At 36.7% G+C, this 19,095-nt stretch overlaps 1 long non-coding RNA gene across 2 annotated transcripts in view; it reads left to right on the top strand.

Annotated features, from left to right (window-relative positions):
• Positions 1 to 19,095, top strand: part of LOC129921631 (uncharacterized) — a 151,658-nt gene that overhangs the window by 128,255 nt on the left and 4,308 nt on the right. The window contains exon 3 of one of the 2 annotated variants that reach the window (XR_008773572.1): positions 12,088 to 12,205. This is a non-coding gene — a long non-coding RNA (uncharacterized LOC129921631). The remainder of the gene's footprint in view (positions 1 to 12,087; positions 12,206 to 19,095) is intronic. The other variant, XR_008773574.1, reaches the window with a different exon arrangement.

Consider the following 19,095-nt stretch of genomic DNA (forward strand, 5'->3'; position numbering starts at 1 on the left):
AGCCGCTTAGAATTGGCAGGTCATTAGAAACCGAAACTGAACGGTATTTTGAAACCAAAAATGATTATTAAGAGCTTAAATGGTAATTGGTATCACAAAGGTACTGGGAAAATATTGAGTAACATGTCCTAGTTTATGAGAACTGATTTATTTTTCAAAGTTGGTGACAATAAAATCTCCGATCGCGGGGCCTCCCTCAGGCGCGGGGCCTGGGGCGGTTGCCCCACTTGCCACCCCAAAGGCCGCTACTGCAGCACTTGACACAGTGCTATCCAGTCATATCCAGCACCTGACGCTGTGCTATCCGGCCATATCCAGCAGTTGACGTTGTGCTAACTGGCCCCTTGAAACTACTGCCCATAGTGAAGCCGTAAAGCCACGGTAGAGCCTTGGTTCCATTGATTTTGTTTTTGAAGGCGCTGTGGCACACGTGTTGGAAATGTGACTCTCAGGACGACAAAGTTTGGGCACAGCTGTAGAAGTCAATGTTCAGGTACATGAATAATACAAAAAAAAAGTTTAAAAAAAAAAAAAGAAAATCTAAGGGGAATGACTCCACATTTACAGTGATATATCTCAATAATGTCATATTTATTCAACTTTTTCAATATCAAACAAATAAAATAAAGTTTAATTAACTATTCGGTTAATTTTTGTATAGATTCATGTTTTGTTAGGGACACTGAATAATTGTGCAAAGTTTCAATTTGATTGGGAAGTGGAAGAAATAACGTGTTCAAAATGTGTACCAGACAGACAGACAGACGGACAGGATGAGTTGATAAAAGCTTTGCTGACAACTAAATACACGTGCTGGATATCTACGAAGTCGTTTGTGTTTACGTTTTCTATTCAGACACACACACACACACACACGCAAAACTTATTAAAGTTTTTCATTAAGTTGGGGGGGGGGGCAAATCTATAAATAGCAAGCTTATTGGTGTATCCGTGAACAAAAGAAGCATATATTTATAAACTATTTTAAATGCCAAAAGTGTGTGTGTCGGGGAGGGGAGCGTTATAATGTGGGGTCGTTTCAAATCAAATCCAAAGTCTAGGTCGATAAACGTTATGATGCGTAGGGTAAAAAAAAAAGGGGGGGAGGGGCAGAGAAAGAGAAACAGGGCAGTTTCATATCATTGTAACAGATACAATAATTCATGGGCCAGATTATTGGAAGTTCAAAAAAAAAAAAGGATGGCCATAGTTGATGATTGATAGTTAAGTGATCAACAAAGGTGTTGAACAAAACTGTTGACTTGAAATGTTATCTGCGAGATCTTTCATGCAACTCATCCACAGAATAAACAATATAGAATAAGATAATCCATCCTTTTTTTTTTATACACACACCTTTATTACAGCAATAAGGGGCACAGTCCACGTCCTTAAGGGACTGCAGGCACGACATGGCCTAAATTGTGCCGATGTGCCTAAAATCAAAATCAAATCAATCAATCAAGAAATCTCTTCGACCTCAATCAAGAAATCTCTTCGACCTAAGTCCGTAATAAGTCTCAAACCTATTTCCGTTCTTACTTTTGAATGTACTGTAGTGTCAACAAGGAAATACCCAATTAAACCCCGACTTCTTCGCGTCTTACTATTGAGGCATTACACAATATCAAGTCTGGGAACAAAGCAACGGGCGTAGCCGGTGTGAAATGTCAATGCTAATGCTACTAATTTCAACTTGGGATTTTTGTGTCACAGATAAAATAGTGAACTTATTGTAGCCTACTTTGTTAGATTTATCATTTAGGTGAATTTGTTGAATATAGAACGTGAAATTAGGAATTGTGAACATGATTTATATATTACCGGAAGTAAGAAGCAAAGTAAAGTAACCCTTTCAGACCTTCAACTAATCCCCGAAATTAAAAATCCCAGTCTTCACCAGAATTCGAACCCGTGACCCTCGGTTCGAAAGCCAAGCGCTTCACGCACCTTCATGGCCGGAAGTACGGGCGATGAAAGTCATTTAGTCAATAAGTGAAGTAGGCGAAGTGACCATGTAAGAGGTTTTCATGTTGCAAGAAAGTTAATCGCCAACTTCAAAGTGAATCTATTGACTTGAAAGTGATTAGTGTGTATATCAAGAAATATTACATTTATTATGTGCTTGTGAATTGGATTTATCTTGTTTCTTATATTTCACGTAAATAAATGCCTTCTACAGTGAAGAGGTAAGTTATCTTGTGTCAGGTCTGAAAATAGTTCCTGTGGTTAGCGTTGTTCAGTCTCTGGACTGTAATACTATGCTTACAAGCATCCTACAAATAGATGTCAAGAAGTTTATTCTATCATTGATATTCTACTTGTAAGATGCTTTTAAACCTTTAGTCCAAATTTGGATATCGATTGTTAATGCTTTTTTTTAGCGAATCTAAAAACTATCTTGCGTTCCAATATGGAAATACGGTGGCAAGACCGCACTACAAACAGCGATGTCCTTGCGAACGCCGGTATGATCAGTATAGAGGGACTTCTTATGGTCCGACAGTTAAGCTGGGCAGGGCACGTATCCCGTAGGGGGGACGAACGTATGCCTAAAGCAGTCTTTTTTTGGTGAGCTAAACGATGGTCGACGTAACAGAGGCGCCCCACGTAAACTCTTTAAAGACCAGCTTAGGCGCCAACTTGCCTTAACTGACATAGAAGAGAGCACCTGGTTGCATGCGGCTTCCGAATGAGACAGCTGAAGGTCACTTACAAAGACCGCGGGATACACATTTGAGACCAAAAGGAAATCCGCTGCCGAGGACAGACTCAGACGGCGAAAAGAAAATCTTAATCGACCACCGGCGGACAATGGCGATGCTTGCCCTGGATGTGGCAAAATATGTGGGTCACAGCTGGTCTGCGTAGCCACTGGAAATACTGCATTCCTCATTAATCTTCAGACTCGAAGACAAGCAGTATTATTATTTTTTTTTTTGAAATGGAGAAGTAATACAGCGCTAGTAAAAGATGTGTCGTATTTCGAGGGCACACCTTGACAGCCTGCCGTACTTTGTAAGCTGAAAGACCGAACAGACTTAATTCAAAACATACAACTTCAATAAGTCTTTTATTTTATGTTTCATAATAGAAACATGAACAGAGTAAGGTTTTATGAATGAACTTATAAATGTGTCCATTAACAGAGCTCTAAGAATGTCTCGCCTCGATTACTGAGTATGGATGAAACGAAGCGTTACAGGTGATTACCATTTGAATGGAACACTTGAGATAAGCAGACTATCGGGGAATGCTCAGCTAACGAAGGATTGTGTTTTTCCTGCCAGACTTTAAAACATATGGGTTTATTTATTGGAACTATCAGTTTCTTTATATACTTTTGAGTTGTCAAATTAGTTATTGAAAGGGATTATATTCTCTCTTTGATGATCAATGATCAGAGTTGGTAATATCAAATTTAAAAAAACTTAACAGAATGTGACATGAATATTGTTAAAACAATTTTAAAAATAGAAATCTTTGGGTTTTTCAAATCTTGGTATTTTTTTAGAAGCGATTCTGGTATTTTAAAAAGTTTCTTGGCAGTCATAGTACAGTGATGAATATCATTTGTCATAGCACCTTCGTTTGTTAAATCCTTTTTGTGTAACGCTTGAACTTTTGCCTGACACACATCAGACTGTGCAGATATCGTGCGTCAATTAGACATCTGTTTAAATATCAGAATGGATTTATTACTTAATGATTTGTGATTTGTTTTTAAATTACCTGTTTATTTTTTGCACACCATAATGAATCACCCAAATCAGAAAATCATCAAAATGACCTTCTTTACACTTCCCTCTATCACGACCCCAGATGGTTAAGGAATAACCTTTTGCATCGAGTTCAGAACAAGAAGTAGAAGAAGAATCAATTTTAAACAGTTTGGGGCGGGGGGGTGAGATTTCTATTCAAACGAAGGCGTGTAGACAAGGGTGAGGGGAGAACTATGACGCCCACATAAGAGTGAAAAGTTCCCCTTTCAGACCTTATCTTATCTTATATAATACAGACGTTACTTCAAAAAAGAAGATGATTACGTCCTACGCGTCATGCATTTAGTCATGCATATTAACTAATGACTTAAATTCTGCCAAGTCACTGGTTTTCCTGGCTAGCTCAGGCAACCCATTCCATGCTCTAATAGCACTAGGGAAGAAGGAGTATTTGTACAAATTTGTCCTAGCATATGGGACGAGGAATGTGCCTTTATCTTTGTGTCTTTCAGAGTATTTTATTAAATTTTGCTTTTGTATTTGAAGATAATGGTTCAGTGTTTTATGTATGATTGCTACTTTACTTTTGAGCCTTCTGTCCTGAAGGCTTTCTAAATTTAGTGATTTTACTTAAGGTGTTACTCTAGTCAAATGTGAATATTCGTTTGTTATGAATCTCACTGCTCTATTTTGTGTCTGTTCCAGTTTCTTAATGTTTTCTTGAGTTGAGGGGTCCCAAACGGAGGATGCATATTCTATTATTGGCCTAACCAGGGTTAATTATTTGTGATTTGTTTTTAAATTACCTGCGATCTATAGGGCAGATGATGTCGTCTGTTTCTATGGCCAGCGGTTAACGAGGGTGTCGACTAACCGCCTTTACTTTACCCAACTCATGTCGGGTACCCATTAGAGTTGTGTGGAATCAGCGGCGCCCAAAGATCCCAAAATGCAAAATCCGAGTGTTCAACAGGATTCGAACTCGGGACCACGGTTTGGAAGCCAACTGCTTTACCACTCAGCCACTGCGCCTCTATGACGTCCACATAAAATAGTTTAACTGCACTAACGTATTGAAACATATGTGGTCACTACGTCAACGACCCTCCCCCCCCCCCCCCAAAAAAAAAAAAAAGGATAATTATAAGGTAACATGTTTTTTTCATTTCATTAATTAATTTTTAATGGCTAAAAAAAGTCGTTGAGGTGTCAATGTAAATACATGAATGTAAACACAGTTCTCGCTCAAATATTGTCTGTTAGATTTTTTTTTTATAAGAAGTATTGACATTTGAAACATTATAATATTAACTGATTAATCCAAACGGTTCGTGGTTTTAAACGCACGTCAAATGAGTTGGATCACATTGAATTCCTGTTAACACATCATTTCCTTAAATTTATTAAAGGCTTAAATTCACAGTTAGTAATCTTGATCAAACATTTCTCCCTCTAGTTGTCACGTGACTACCTGGGGGTTCATGTTTACTTATTGCTATCAGTGTCAACAGGAAGTGTTATAACCCACTTCCAACACAATACAATAGACTTGGTCCAACACAAAGAAACACACAGTACCAGTGAAACAAAAAGCCTAATACTTGCTAGATGTTTAGGACACGTTGACTTTTGCTAAAGAAAAAAATCAAATATATTGTTTTATTTGAGTGTCATAAATTAAATAAATTTGTTTCTTTTTTTTTTTTACAAGACCTCTATTCAACTCGTATCTTGGTGGAATTTTTAAACCTGGGCAAATTTCCTAGAAATTTTGTCACTTGATGTACATCTTTGGAAAAAGAATGACAGGCTCGTTGACCACACTGTGTAAACTCTAGTTTGACCGTTATAATCGTTCAAAGTATTAAAAAAAAGTAAATTTTGATTTGTCTAGTGAACTAGAATATATTTATCTTGAACGGACTCTAGGTCTTCGGATAGTTCAGCATTCATTCAAGAGTTGAATAAATTAATGTTCAGGGACAGTTAGCTCCTCGTCTTCTAAGTCTAGATCTAAATGCCAATCATTGGAATATGTTAAAGTTTATGTAGATCTATACATTCTCTTAACCAGGTTTCTTTCTCTCTCTCTGTGTCTTTCTCTCTCTGTCCCTCTCTCCGTCTTTCTCTCTCTCTGTCTATCTCTCTCTCTCTCTCTCTCTCTATCTGTCTCTCTGTCTGTCTCTCCCTGTCTCTCTCTCTCTCTCTCTGTCTCTCTCTCTGTCTCTGTGTGTGCGTGTGTGTGTGTTGGGGGGACGCTGGCTAAAAATGTTCCATTTTTCTTTAATCTAAAATTCAATACTTGTTAAACGAAAAAAAATCGCTCTATAAGTTGTTTAATGAAAGTATTATATTGTTATTATAATATCACTACATTTTATTCTTGTTGCATTTAGGTTAGGATTTGTTATTATTCATGCTATTCATAGAATTGAATTGTGTTTACTGTTTGGATGGGGATCACAGAGAAAACATATTCTAGTATTGGTCTCACTAAGGCTCCATAGCATTTTAGTTTAATGTCCTTATTTGTGATTCAGAAAAAAACTTCCTTGATGTAATCTTATCTGAGTTATCTCCTTGCATGATTTTTTAAAAAATATCACATCTTTATTGGTACTCCACAACGGAGTTTTATTATTGGCCCAGACGGGGGGAAATTCGCTATTGGTTTTGGGCAGTCTACTTGTCTGCCAGGCATAGATCTAAACAAATTCTAGGTGGAATAAAAAGTAACAATCGCCTGTCAAAAGCTATAAATAGGTGCCAAAAGTCCCTTTGGTCTTCTGTATGCTAACCTTTTGTTTTTAAAATGAAATATCCAAACCATTTTTATTTCTATACAATCGCACTATTTTTTTTAATAAAACAATAAGATGGTATATAGTTATAATAGGCTACTATATTGTATAGAAGAAGTGAATCAGACTGTTCAATTATTTAGCAATGGCATGTAATCTTGAAAAACAAGGTTACAAAGACAGTTTGTGTGGAAACACAAACTTAAAATCGGCCCCCGAAGTGGTCCTTCCAGGCTGGCTTCAATATTTTCAGAAAGATCATCAAGATGAAATTATATCAAAGACAAATGAGAGATAAGAATGGAGAACGAAGGTTAACAGATCTTGTGTAGTGCCCCAACGGTGCAGCAGATCAAAGGATAGGTGAAAGTGAATGTAAAGTTAGATGTGAACCTGGCCTAACTAGTTCCCTTTTCACATTTGTGGTCTATAGGGCAGATGATGTAAAAATCATCTGTTAACGAGGGTGTCATGTAGCCAGCACAACGACCAACCGCCTTTACTTTTCCCCAACTAATGTCAGGTACCCATTAGAGCTGGGTAGACTCAGAGGCGCCCAAGGATTCCGAAGTTGAATATCCCAGTCTTCACTAGGATTCGAACCCGGGAGCCTCGGCTCTGAAGACAAGTGCTTTACCACTCAGCTACCACGCCTCTCCAGGCCTAACTGAAGTCTTATAAATAATTTAATTGTTTTGAAAAGACTCAGTCTCTTATTCGAATCCTCAAAAAAAAAAAAAAAAAAAAAATTCCGCCAAAAAAAAAAAATGTTCAAGTAAATAAAGTTTATAAGATTACTATTCGTTTTAAGTTAGGTCTAACTTATAATGCTTACTAATTAGCTTTTTCTCTTTAAAAAACTGCTTGCATAACTGATTTTAAAAATTAGATTTTTCGCTTTCAGGAAAAAAAAAAGTAGCGGTTGCATCAGAACTTTGAATGGTCTAAAATATTGTGATGTCGGATTTTCAATATCTTTTCTACTTTACGAGATCTAAACGGGACGGACGGACAGACAGACAGACATTTCACACAAAACTAATAGCGTCTTTTCCCCTTTCGGGGGTCGCTAAAAAACTAGCACTCCAATGTGTGTTTGTAGGCTCAACAGCTGTTTATGATCTTCACAAAGCTTGTACTTTAGTTTTAACGACTTAGAAATAAACGTTTTTGAAAACAAAACCCTAGACAAGGCTGTTCATCTTTAGCCGCCAATCCCCATGCTGGACACTAAACTATTGGTTTGCGACTTACTATATGAATGTACCAGCATCATAATCCGCCCTTAAAAAAATTTTCTTTTCTATTGTGACTCCTGGATGTTTTGGAATTTGTGTTTTTGGTCTCCATCTTATCGTCACTGTGAATATGTTACGTCATTTTGTATTGCAAAGCTTTTAACATCTCACTGTGTTGGTCTGGTAGTGAATAGTTTGTACACGTTATTTCTTCCTTAGGCTTAACATTAAACTTTACGATCGAACCAATACAAGCTTACTTATGCTTAGCAAAAACTTACGACGTCTCAAAGTCCAGCATCCGGGTAAATTTCGCTAGTAAATAATGCTGATATTTTAAAACAACGTTATAAGACTGGTGATGTATTTCTGAGATTTATGACTGATATGAGAGACTAGCTCAGTACAGCGGCGCAGGGCAGAAAGTTGATAAGGACTTAACATTTCAGGAGATAATGGAATAATAAAAATAGAAAATCATGTTTTACTTTATCTCTATCTATCTATCTATCTATCTATCTATCTATCTATCTATCTATCTATCTATCTATCTATCTATCTATCTATATCTATCTATCTATCTATCTATCTATCTATCAATCTATCTATCAATCTATCTATCTATCTATCTATCTATCTATCTCTATATATATATTATATATATATATATAAGAATAACTATGGTTTAAATAATCCAACAATATCAGTTATTAAGAACGTCATTTGCATTGTTTCTCTTGACTGAAATGACATTGTTTGTTATCTGCCCTTCGCCATGCGCCCGGAAAGAATGCCAATATCGTTTCAATAGAGGGCGATGGCGTGGCTGAGCTTTAGTGTTCGAGGGGATACAGGAGTTTATGACTATGTAGTTGGCAGCATGCACCGCCCACCTCGCCCACAACAACACTAACAAAAGCTCTGCGGGTCAATTAAAAAATAATATGGCTTTGTCGTCATGGGAATAGTGGCGCATCTTCCTGACATGTGAGATTACCTGGTCTTTTATGGATATCATACATTGGTCAATACATGCCACTGTCGTAAACGTTTTAGATGTGAGCATGTGTGTATAGATTATGTAATTACAACCGATTAGTGTGTATATAAGGATGGTGTGTGTATGCTTTATTAGTCGCTTTGGGTTTAAAAAGAAAAGTACAAACTATTTTTATCTTTCTTTGACATTGGTTTGTTTCTAATATGTATGTTTCGGATGTTCTTTTAGAGTTCTAGATATATAATTTACTTCCTAGTCCAAACCTCCCGCAGGACGACGGGTGAATCGGAGCGGGCAGGGTTTGAACACGCACCATCGATAAATTTGAACGACAGTCCAGCGCGCAAACCGCACGACCAGGCAGCCATTCTAATTAAATTGAAATGTATAAGATTTTATCTAGCCATTGTATCGTGAAAGTAGTGAAAATATATGCGGAAAACTAGATACTATATGGACCGTTTGTTGAGATAGAAACATCGTTGTGAGAGGTACATAGACATTTAACTAGTTATCTAGAGGAATAAATAAATAATTTAAACAAAGAACTACTTTCCATTGTTTGGTTGTAAACTTAAAAGACCACACTTGTATGCTACACCATTAATAATCTTACGTGAAATATGAATATTGATCAATCCAAGGTTCCAACATGTCATGTACATGCACATAAAGCATTCATATAGAGTCCAGGTATAAAATCAACAAAACTTAATCTTCTTGTTTCATTTATATGTTGAGACAAGTCCTGTGATTGATTCCTCTGTTGATTAATTCCACTGTTGATTAATTCCTCTGTTGATTAATTCCACTGTTGATTAATTCCTCTGTTGATTAATTCCACTGTTGATTAATTCCTCTGTTGATTAATTCCTCTGTTGATTAATTCCACTGTTGATTAATTCCTGTGTTGATTAATTCCACTGTTGATTAATTCCTCTGTTGATTAATTCCACTGTTGATTAATTCCTCTGTTGATTAATTCCTGTGTTGATTTATGCAGACGCCCAGCAGAGTTAACAAATGTCTAAGTAAATACTTCTTACACGACTCAAATTGAGCAGTGTCTTTGATTGATTATGAGCTCTGTGTATTGCTCTTGGAATTAAGAACTTTTAAGTTTCTAGGAAAACAAATGTGATTTTATTACTATGAAAACTGTGATCAGCTTCGAACACACACACTAGCTTTAAGTTATCGCCTCGTTTAGACTCCTTCGAGAATCCCGCATGGTTCCAGCAGATTCGGAGTCATCTCAAATGTCTGAAATACATGTAATGCCACACCCAGCATTGCCAGCGAATAATGGTCACGGTGAGCACTCAAGGCGTGTGTGGCTGCCTACCTAACGTGTGTGTGGATATATGTACGTGCAGGTGGGTATCAATGACCAGGGGTGCGTGTTTATGTGTGTCGTGCGATGGGGAAGATAGATTCACAAATAATGAATGTGCAAAACAGAAAGAAGAAAAAAAAAAAGGGGGGGGGGTGGTATCAGGACACATAAGACTGCACAGATCGATGCCAGTACCATAACAAGCACTTCGAGAAGACAGTATCGATTGGTGAGTTAAGATTTACCAAATAAGATCCCTCCCTGTAGTGGCTTATGCTTGAGTCATTGATGGGTTCATTTGTTAAGTTGATGGGATAGATTATTTATCTTTGAAATCTAAGTAGGATCCTATACTATTGATTGAAACATCTTTAAATAAACAAAGCTATTAAGTAATAGTTGCTATTTTTATTTTGTATTATTATAGTCCAGTTGTCTCAAAATATTAATTGATTTTTAAAAAAGTACTATACATGAATAGACCAATGGTTCTCTAAATTTGTGATATTACTGTAGGCCAGAGTTTCTCAGCCGTTGGCTTTTACATCAAAGACAAAAGATACTCTGGGTCCAGCTTTTCTATCTAGATCGGAGAAAAAGAGATAGAATCGCGTTGAAAGAGACGTATTATGAAGTGCAAGAAAACGTTTTGAGTCGACCTTGTAACAAATGTATCTTGAGAAAAGTGAAGAGAACTCTCTTTTATTCATAATTCATTTTTTTTTAAAATTGGTAACACATACAAAATGTCGTTAAAATTATTTTTAAAGACGAATTAAAAACGACAGAATTTTTATCCCTTGGAAGAAATGGACTTCTCTTACCCTCTTCCCTTTCATTACGTCGGGTACCCTTGGGGATTTATTTATGAAGGATTTATAAACACATAATTACTATCCTTTGAAAATCAATGACAGCCTGTCGCATTCTCTTCTTTTAGTTACACCGCTTACCCTTTGGTAGATGGGCGCCCAACATGTTTAGAAACGATGTGACTACTATTGGTCTGTGTTACCTTATTCGGTAACCTTTCAAATATTATTACAAAGTAAACTTGACATACTGCTAAAAAAAATAATTTTGATTTGATGTTATATATTTATTCTTTGTTTTTGCGTACACAACTTAGTTTTGATTAGACCTACCAGGAACGCGACCACAGACCAGATAACCATTTATTAATAAGTATTTTTTTCTTTATTTACTTTGGTGCAAAAGAAAACGACTAATTAACTATTGAGGTACAATGTGTTCTATAAATAAACTATGCAGGAAGTGGTAGGTAGCACACTTTTGCTATTCATGGACCGTGACGGGATGATGAAATCCAATGGACATGTCATTGATTAGTACGTAATAACTTATTAATACAGCACAAGAGACAAACTATTGATATCCATAACAAATGAGTATTGACGTATTAGACAATGTATAGATAGCATCAATGGAACTTCCAGAAATCTTTGCAAATTTCGGATGCTTTTATATCATAGTTTAAAATGATGGTATCTCTGTCAGACTTTGCGATCTAAGAAGGCAGACGAGATAAAACGAATACGAAACTGCCTGATCAGTCGAACACGCAATACAATTCACAGTCAAGATTATAAGTAAACAGTTTGACTTAACACGATGCAGAACTTACTGTAGGTAATTACCTTCAAATACAAAACTGACCGATTAGTCATCTGAAGTAACCAAGGAAAGAAATAGGTCAAAACAATATCTGGACCTGGACCTATAGCATTGCAATAGTTTCAGGAACTAACGAACTTTATTTCTTTATCTCTTTATCAGGATTTATTCTCTTAACCTTTTCAATGTGCCAATATTTAAAAAGATGATTCAAACTGTTCTAGTTGAGTGGGGGGGGGGGAGAGAAATGCTCTGATGTGAGTAATTAACATAAAAAAGTGTTTTCTAAAATCATTTCTCCTTCATGACAATCGTGTTAATCTATAATTTGTCATTCTTTTTTTTTTCTTGTAAGGCCTCACTATTGCAATGAGTCTTCCCAGTGAGCTTTGCGCAATCAAGTTCGTCTGCCAACAGTCCAGCTACATGAGTTCCCAAGGACGTGCTCATAAGACGGTGCGCAAAATGTTTATGTACGTCTTATTGTTTTTATATATTCATCTCCTTACTGAAGACAATGAAACATTTGAGCCGTGTACGGGAATTCCCGCTAATGACGCGTTCAAAATAAAAAGCGGTCAGCGAAATTTTATTTTTTAAAAGTACATCGGATAAACCAGAGTTTTTCACTGCGTGGCCGATCATTTAGATCTTTTTTTTTTTCTTTTAAGATCGACATAAACTGTCAAATTTCTAGGAAAATCTTAAGAGCCGTTTTCGAAATACCCGCTAATAGGAGGAATTACACAAATCAAAAAGGCACGTAGCAAACTTGTGATTGACATGAAAGGTATTTTTAACACTTGAAATTAAATTTAAAGGATTGGAGTCGACAGTGTAATATAAAGTGTTTATGGAAATATATTTCCCAGCTTAGGCGACTAGTGAACAGGATGTCAGTAAATAATATCATTTCATTTAAAGCACTGAATGTTTCATGTACAATCTATAATTCAATAGTGACGCATACATATAGGTACTACTTTTGTTATTGATTATGTAAATAATCACCGGACATGAATTGAAAAGGGAATTTTTTTTTCTGGTGTAAACTATTATTTAGTAATCGTTAGGAAATACATAATCACAATAAAAACTCACGATAGTGTAATAATGAATCCCTGAAAGCAATAGATATATGAATAAAATCAGGCATATACTTAGATATTGGGTGGGAGACGGGAAATAAACAAATGACTTTCATTGCAATTTCTACTTCGATTCTATTCAGCTGTCTCCCTGGAAAGCTAAAAATAACTTCTACTTTGATTACCGTTAGATAGAGTCTGAGATGTATGCCTTCCCCAATTTGCGTCTTTGTATCATCAGGCTCTATATCTCCGTATTCTAACGATTGCGTAATACAGTCCCAGCCGTCCAAATTCCGCTTTCTTTTTTTCAGTCGTCATAAAACGCTAATCGTAAGTTGTTTGGCCCGCCTTTTGAATTACACAACTTCGGTGTTCAATGATACATTTACAACTATTACCTTCTGATCCGAGTTGTGACCTTTCTGACATGGCGGTGAATGAAGTCTTTCAGGCCTTCACTAAACTATGAAAAGTGAATGCGCTCTTTAGATCAAACATTATTGACTCTTCCGTGCACTTCAATTTGTAACTGTATTTTATTTAGACTAACCACGCTAAGAGGATACGCTGGGGGGGGGGGGATTATAGTATGCAGACAAACACGTCATTGAGTATGTAGTGTGTTGTGTAGAGAAGCTTCTATCAGGGTGGGGGGTGTTAATTAACCCTAAACGAACAGGTGAAGGGTGCTCTCTTTTTTTTTTATTACCATATAAATTAAAGGAATATCCCCCCTCCAAACATGTGCTAATTTTTCAGTGTTTTCTGACTTATTATTATTATTATTATTATTATTGTAAAACATTTCCAATTCTCTGGCGCTCACATGATCGAGATGCATTAAAGGGAAACAAAATTCATCGTAGTATCCCTTTAAGAGAAATATTCTAATAAAATGCCAGGTCTGCAGAAGTACCGAAATCAAAATATTCCCAGAAATGTTGGAGTCACGAAGATGTCTGCGAGGTCATTAGTCAATCCTTGTTTTCACTTGCTTGCCTGGATGATGTGTCTAAACGTAATAAGGGAACTAAATCCATACATGTACATATCCATATCTCTCATTAAGTACCATTTATTCCACTTATTTCGAAATGAAAAGAGAAAAAAAATAATAACCAACAATTAATTTTTTAATTTTTTTTTTATTGATTTATGTCTTGTCAGTAACAATAAATAATTGTGCAAAGTTTTTACTTGTTACGAGCATGGGAAATGGGAGGAAACAAACATACCGGTATTCAAACTTTCTACCAGAAAGACAGACAGACAGATAGAGGTAGTTTAAGATTTGTAAAAAAATTTACTTATTAGTATTGTTTTTAGCCCAACCTCTCAACATTAGTGTTACCTTCTTTGCCCATCGCCTAAAATTCATTAAGTTTACAAAAGAAAGTTAAACCGGCGCTTTCCACGATGCCATTCTTACTTCTTCTCTGTTCTCTACTTCCGAGTTCACAACTTCACAATATTATTCATTAACACCCTTTTTAATTTTCACCACCTCATAATAATAAGACTTGTTTTCGAGGCCGAAGATTAATGAGGACTGCAGTATTTCCCGTGGCTACACAGCCCCATTCTGAATATGCCTATTCTAAATCCGTGGGGAATCTTAACTTTTCAAGGAACAAATCGGTTGTATTTGCAATGTAGTAAGGGCCTTTAAATTCATATTATAATGTTTTTCAAGTAAAACATTTTTCAAAAGGTCCTTTTTTTAATAGGATGAATAATGAGCTGTAGATGTCAGGTGAATGCGTTTCTGCAGTGAAGAATGCAAGAAAACGCTTTTGGCGTCGGGGCTTCGCGCCGAATCCCGCTGGTGAAACTTACAGTACTCCCCCAGAACCCCTAGCTGTCAAGAGAAAAGCCTCAACATGACTGGTTTTATTTTTCGCCGAAGGTTGATAAACACTGGGGGTTTTTTTTAATTCTCATATATGTGCGTTAATGCATAGGGTTAGGGTTTGGAAAAAAAATCGCCCCCCTCCTCCATTCAAATTTGTAGTTCCGCAAATGGCCCCATCTCCGCCTCATAGCTTGATAGATATTAAATTATTATAATCAGGCTTAATGTTTCTCTCATTAGTAACCACCTTTGTATTTATTGATTACTAAATGTTAACGTTTCGTAATTTTATGGCTGTTCAATGACTCATTTCAATACATAATCAGTGCGATTGTGAAGTGTAATTTTTTTATCGTACCGGGTGGCGTCTAGCCTAGTGGCCCCTGTATTGTAAGGAACAGTGCTATGACAAGTTGAATTTATTTTCTAACTCATAAATCGTGTAAATCATTAAAATGATCATTAAGGTGCCATCGCTTTTTGTTTGTCACGTGACTTGGTGTACACGAGAAATGTGCGAGGACTTAACTCCCTTTATATTTAGGAGACGACGCTATTATAGGCCTAGCTTGTACGTCAAGAAAATGGAACACACAAAGGTTTGTGAGGCTTCAACTCCCCCCCCCCTTTCCCATCTCTCTCTCTCTCTCTCTCTCTCTCTCAGCATTGAAACTAATTGGTGCGAAGAAGTATTGAATGGAGATAGCGCTTTTAAGTGTTATCGAGCCACTTGTTTGTTATATTAATGTTCGAGAGGCGTCTTTTAGGTATAAGTTTACTTCCCGTTTCACAACCGAACCTCGATTTCAGTCTAATAAAACAAATCCTGTTTCTATGCCGGAGTTTATTGTGCAGCAAGTGTATCTTTTAGTATAGACTACACTAGTCACAACAGAAAAAAAAAAGGCGCCCACTCTACAAGTATTACTAGGTGTGTTTTTTTTTTAAAAGCAAAGTTATTTCATGCCCTCCCCCCCCCCTGTATTTCCATCTCGTTCAACTAATTCCAATACATAATGGCTTGAGAGTATAGCTTGTTACCTGGTTATATTTATGCAAGAAAGAATGTCTGATCATTTTATTTGTATCCTATGAACTTAACGACGCACAAATATTTCATTTTTTTAAGATCAATTATTGTCATCATTCCATTTTTAGCGTCCACCGAAAGGGGAAAAAGACGCTATTAGTTTTGTGTGGCCTGTCTGTCCGTCTGTCAGTCGTCTGTCCGTCCGTAAAGATCTCGTAAACTAGAAAAGATAAGGAAAATCCAACATCCTAATATTTTTACCATTCGAAATTCTGACGCAACGGCTACTTTTTTCTTTTCTGAAACAAAAAATCTAATTTTTTAAATCATATGCAAGCAGTTTTTTTTCATAAAAATACACCACTTTTATAACAAACACTTGTGGCTCTTTATTAGTGGAGTTCATCTGTATAAATATGCAAAAGCAGTCATACATTTCAGCGCAAACGGTTGTAGATTTTTGTCAAAACTTTTTTTATATTTGTATTGTTAAGTTATGTAAGTTCTGTTATACTAAGTACTATATTTACACACACAAAAAAAATGTTTACTATTTTTTTAAAGAGAAAAAATCTATTTGGTATGCATATAAATCAGACATTATTTAAAACAACAATAAATAAATAGTTTTTCATATTATTGAGTGAACTGCATACGACACCGATAGCATATAACAACTAAGCAAAGAAAAAAAAAATTTATTTTTTTACGGAAATGTTTTATTCTTGAGGAATAAGAGATTGGCCCTTTACAAAACAATCGGATCAATTATAATCAATTATTCATTATAAGACATCAGTTAGGCCAGGTTCACATCTAACTTCACATTCACTTTCACCTATCCTTTGGTCTGCTGGACCGCTGGGGCACCACACAAGATCTGTTAAATAGGTTTACATTGTAGGGATTGCGGTAATTCTGTTGCAGAAATTATACTTGTCTGAAACACACAGAATTGGTTTGGCCAGCGCTCAAGACCTGCAAACCTAAACGAAAAATCCTTAACTGTTAAAAAAAACAAAAAAAACGGGGCATCTAAACGCTAGCAGGCAATTTCTTCACTTCATTGCAAAGCATAAGTTCCTCACATTAAATGGTTATATCATGACGTTCATTGATTCATTGCGTAAGGGTCATACTGTAAGTTCCATAACAAATTCTTCCAAAGCTACGTTGAATTTTTTTAATTAAATTTCTTATAGGCCTTAAAAAATATTTACAATGCTTGTTGAAACTTTGTTACACACTTGATGGCGCCCCTCCTCACCTCTCTCCCCGGGGGTGTTATTCGTGTTCCCGCTACCTTAAGCCGGCTGTGGTAAATAGATAATAGAGTGTCACTTGACAAGTTTTCTATATCTCCTATACATTATTGTTTTCGCTTCGTTTCACTTCTAAGCATTTCACTACTTGTCCTTCTGTGTTTGGGCACTAAGACGCTAGGACAAAAATTCACTAAGCTGTTTCAAAATGGAGTGGTTGACAATGACAACAGCGTCAGTTATGGGAAACCGCACACACGGAAGTGATAGGTGAAGTTTTAAAGAAAAAGTTACTTCAAGACATTTTTTTCCTTTATGTATTTATTTATTTATTTATACCAGTGCCTTTAGCTGGGAATACGCTGAAATACATCCACAACAATGGGTGGAGGCGCGGTGGCTGAGCAGTAAAGCGCTTGGCTTCCGAACCAGGGTCCGGGGTTCGAATCCTGTGATTTTTTTATATTTCGGAATCCTCGTGCGCTTCTGAGTCCACCCAGCTCAATTGAATAGGTACCTGAAATTAGTTGGTCGTTGTGCTGGCTAAATGACACCCTCGTTAACCGTAGGCACAGAAACAGATGGCCGTTACATCATCTGCCCCGAAAGGGGAACTTGCAACAATGGGGGGCTGTCTGGTCGAGTCTCACTGTTCGGAGTGATATGCTCTTGGAACTATCGTTACGATAGTCTCCACTTAGAACCCTGCCCGATACCATCTCGTGACGTTCTTACAGAGAGTTAGGGCTGCTCTGACGTAGTCATCTTTATTTCTGAAGGATCGTCCGATATGTATTTGAGAAACCAAAAAAACAAAACAAAATTGAGTCGAAAATATGTACGAAAGAGAAATTTGTATCCGGGGATACCTCAACAGCCTAGTAAAGTAAAGAAAAGTTTCCCCTTTCAGACCTTGCAATCTCTGGGGCAGATATTGTTAATGTCATCTGTTTCTTTAAACCAACGGCTAAAGAGCTAGGTGTCATGTGGCCAGCACAACGACCAACCGCCTTTACTTTCACCCAACTAAGGAACCCATTAGAGTTGGGTGGACTCAGCGGGGCCCTAAAAATCATGAAATTTAAAATCCCAGTCTTCGCTGAGATTCCAACCCAGCACTCCAGGTTTGGATGCCAAGCGCTTTAGAAACTAAGCCACTGCGCCCCTCCCCCCCCCCCCCTTTAACAGCCTATCAAGACTAAATTTGGTCTCCAATCACAGAACGACTATGCTTCGTCTTGTCTAGCACTTTTTCTTTACAACTAACAGTTGCCAAGACTAAAGTATTAAGATTCAGGCCATTAACGTATTCTCTACTCAGAGCAACAAACATAAACATCAAATTAAAACGTTATTTAAGTTTAGTCAGACCAATATTAGAATAGGCATCCTCTGCTTGGGATCCGTCAACTAAGAAAACATAAAGGAACTAGAACAAATACAAAATAAAGCGATGAGATTTATAACAAACGAATATTCCTGTTTGATTAGAGTAACACTCTTAGTAAAATCACTAAACATGGTGACACTTCAGGACAGAAAAATAAAAAAGTAAAGTAGCTATAAAACACTAAACCATAACTTACTAATAGAAAAACAAAACCTAATAAAATACTCAGAAAGACACAAAGATAGAGGCACATTTCTTATTCCATACGCTAGAAAGAATTCGTACAAGTGCTCCTTCTTCCCTAGTGCCATTAGAGCATGGAAATGGTTGTCTGAATCAGCCAGGAAAACCAACGACTTAGCATAGTTTAATTCATTGATTCAGATGCATGACTAGATTGACACATGAAATGCGTAGGACGTAATTATCTTTTTTTTTTTAAAGTAACGTCTGTCGGTGCGTAGATTATGGCATTCTAGCACCAATGTTTATAAAGTGCACAATTTTTGAACGCACTTTCTTTTTGTTGCCTTGCTTGTAAGTTTATGGAGTGGTTTTGTTATTATGCTGGTGTAACGTGTGTGTGAAATTCTTCTGTGTTCTCCTGTTTAGGGGAGTTAGTTATGGGATTGGAAGTCTACGGTGGTGACTAAAGATAGCAGTGTGTTGTGTTGTGGTTTCGAACATTAATGTGTACGTTGTGGGACAGCAAGGTGTAGAATTATTATTTAATTAATA

Source organism: Biomphalaria glabrata, chromosome 11, assembly GCF_947242115.1.
Source record: "Biomphalaria glabrata chromosome 11, xgBioGlab47.1, whole genome shotgun sequence".
Classification (NCBI taxonomy): domain Eukaryota; kingdom Metazoa; phylum Mollusca; class Gastropoda; family Planorbidae; genus Biomphalaria; species Biomphalaria glabrata.